We start from the raw sequence: 3,893 nt of genomic DNA on the forward strand, positions 1-3,893 counted from the left end.
AACTATAGTATATGATATGATATGATGCATAATCTTTTTATCTCTCTTGTTGAAGCACTGAAGATGAGTGATGCAAGAGTATTATTGTCTGCTCTTCATAATGTCATTCAGATTTTATCCAAGGTCACTGATTTTGGTGACATGGTGTCTAGTTGGTACGCACTTGACAATTCTATGATGACGTGTCAAATACATGCCATGCCATGTCACCTCACCAAAACTTACCGGTTGATTAAACTGGGAATAGAGCATTTTTTCACTGGAACCGAAACTCTATGATTCTTGGATGGAACAGGTGACACAGCATCCTGTTCTCTTCTTTCTGAACCTGTTTCCTAATAGTTAATTATTCTCATCTTATTTCTTCATTTTTAACTTTTTAATTTATCAATCTAACAATTATTAATTTCATTCTTGTAAAACCAGGTGTCTATGCCATTTAATGACTGGTTTTCCACTTTTCACAGCGTAAGTGGACATAGGGTTTCTCTTTGCATGTTTCTCAATTTCAGAATCTTGAGGTATTTTTGAATCCTTTTGTTTTTAATCTATTAACCAAATTACTAGAGGTGTTACTTTTTGAATATTTAAGCATCATACATGTATATGTGCTCTCGGTTCATGATAATAGGTGTTACTTTTAGTTTTCTTAATATTAGCACATTGTCATTTCAAAAATCATCACATTTTTAGCACTTTATTCTCAATTTTAAAAAAAAAATAGGATTGGAATTATGAAAAGAAAGATGATATATGTATTACAACAAGATTGGATCTTTGTACTAATAAGTACCATTTGAATATGCACGCATTATATATGTATATGTGCTTTGAGGATATGGTTAGTATGATAAGGTTAAGTATGGACAATAGGTGTTAATTTTAGACTTTATTTGGTATTGATCTAGGAATATGTTGAACTATAGCATTCCAATTTAAGTTTTCGTATTATTAACACATTGCATTTTGAAATATATAATGCGTACAGATTGGATCTTCCTATTTTTAGCATTGCACTTTCACTTTTCTTTCCATGACAATATTGAAACACTAAACTTTTGTTTCTCATCTTTGTATTTTACTATGGAAAATCTTCTAGATATAGCATTCCATTATCAGTTTTCTTTTTATTAGAACTTTGTATTTTCTAAATTCATCTCTCTATTATCATTTTATTTTCAATTTTCTTTCTTTTTCAACATTATAAAATTAAACGTTAAGAAATCTTACTATTTGTAGCAAATTGCATTTTTAAAAATTATCTCATTTTTAGCATTGTACTTAAATTTTTCTTTCTGTTACAACATTGAAACACCAAACATCTTTTTTCTCATCTATGCATTGTTATTTTCAAAGGAACATGAACCAATTAAAGGGATGCTTAGAATGAATGGACAAAAAATATATATTTAGAAATTTTTATACGAGTGGACTTTTTTGTGTAAGGATATTAAGCATAACCTTATAGTAGGAATACATTAGGATTGGAATGATGACCAGAAAGATTAAATATGTTTTACATGTGAAATTACTAATGTTTTAAGGATCTCATGATTATCTTCTAACTTTGCAGACGGGTTAATGACAACAGGATTGGATCTTTGTACTAATAAGTACTTTTTGAATATAAAAGCAACGTATATGTATATGTACTTTGGGGATATGATTAGTATGATAAGGTTAAATATTGATAATGTGTGTTAAATGAATGACTTGATCTAGTAATGATCTAAGGAATATAGAGAATTATGGACATATGATGATATATGGATTAAGAAAAAGAAGAAATTCAGAATGTTAAGTGTATGAATAAATCATAAAGTGATCTTAGCAGGTAGTCAAGGATTGAGGATTTGAAGGATATGAATGAATAATAAGATTATTGATTAAGTCAAGGATTATGTAAGCTGTGGGTGTCATAATTAGACAACAAAAGTATGACTCTTCTACTTTGATGTTAGATACTTCATAGAAAAAGTATGATCTAGATTTATTCATAATGACATGAGATATAATGATCACTTTAGGTATGAATGATAATGCATGATACATAAAGGGACACTTGAAAAAAAATCATATCATTTTTAGCATTTTACTATCGCTTGTCTTTCTATGATAACATTGAAACATGAACTCAACTTTTGCTCATCTATGCATTTTACTTTGAAAGGTTTTCTAAATATAGCATCCTACTTTCTGATTTCATATTATTACTGCATTGTATTTTTTTTTAAAATCGTCTTATTTTTAGAGTTGTATTGTAAGTATGCATAATAGGTGTTAGTTTTAGACTTTATTTTGTAATGATTTAGGATAATGATAATTTATGGGTTGAGGAAAAGAAGGAATTTAGAATGTTAAGTGTATGAATAAATCAGAAAGTGATTTTAGCTGGAAGTCAAGGATTGAGGATTTGAAGGGTATGAATGGATCATAAACTTAAGATTTTTGGTAAGCCGAGGATTATGTAAGCCTTGGGTGTCATCATTAAAATAATTAGACAAGAGAAGTATGATTCTTCTATTTTGATGTTAAATACTTCATATAAAAAGTATAAGATAAATTTAGTCGTCATGTTACATATAAGGACAATGTTAAATTTTGGTTTTCTTATTTTTAGCATTTTACTTCCACTTGTCTTTTTGGTAACACCATTTAAAGTAGAAACTTCTTTTTTCTCATCTATGCATTGTACTTTGAAAATTATACCATTTTTAGCATTTTGTTATCAGTTTATTTTTGTTGTAACTTTAAAACATCAAACTTTTTTTTTTTTTGTATCTATGCATTTTACTTTGAAAAATCTTTCAATTGTAATATTCTATTATCAATTTTCATATTATTAGCTAATGACATTTTTTAGAAATCACCTCATTGTTTAGAATTGGACTCACTTTCAGTTCTATTACAACATTGAGACATCAAACATTATTTGAAAAATTCGGTACGAGGTGGGTAGTCTTCTTTGGAATGCTATTTCAGTATGTGGAATGGTGTACCATGTAATGTGGTACGATATACCATATATTAGCAAAATATATAATACTATAAATATAAAAAGTATATTTAAACACCAATTCCTTCCCTAACTTCAATTCATACTTCAAAAGTTCAATACCAAAAGATCAATACCGGTTCATGGCATAACACAAATGATAAACTTACAAAAGTACAAAACACAAAGCTAAAATAACTTCAAAGTTTAAAACAGAATAACTTCATAATTCATGTCAAAAGTTCACCAAGTTTATTCTTTCCTTTCCAAGTTAGTGCTTTCGGGATTTACGTCCCACTTCTTGTGTGGCCCGGCTGTGTAACTATCAGAGAATCTCTCAGTTGGAGATGAATATTCGAATGTATAAACACAAATTTATCAGTCCTTTTGGAGTTCAATCTATTTCTCTTGACATTATGTATGTAAGCATATGTACTCTAATTTCTCTCTGACGAGCTACTAATAGGCTGCGATTAAACTTTCGTTGCTATAGCAGCAAGTTCTGGAGTAATTGACCACCAATCAATAGCGTCCATGGTCACCACATCTATGTCTACTTTTAATCTTTTCACTTGCCAATAGAATTTTTAGCTTAAACGAATTTACTTTATTGGAAGTTGGGTGGTTTTAGTAACTACATAACCATTTTAGGCACTTGGGAACAAACACTAGAAACTGATTATTGAGATAATATAAGGGTATATAAGTAATTTCATTTCTGTTTTTTGCCAGATTAAATTAGCCGCCCCCGAGTGGAAGGAACAATATTATGAATAGAAGTTTTCAGCTACAACTATTAAGGCGATGGATGCAATAAGGTGAGATGCTGTAAGTCTCTAAAATTGTTAAAATCTATGCCAATTGTTTACCATTTTATGATGTAAAATCATCGTAGACA

The sequence above is a fragment of the Lactuca saligna genome, chromosome 4, assembly GCF_052625555.1.
Source record: "Lactuca saligna cultivar CGN05327 chromosome 4, ASM5262555v1, whole genome shotgun sequence".
Classification (NCBI taxonomy): Eukaryota; Viridiplantae; Streptophyta; class Magnoliopsida; order Asterales; family Asteraceae; genus Lactuca; species Lactuca saligna.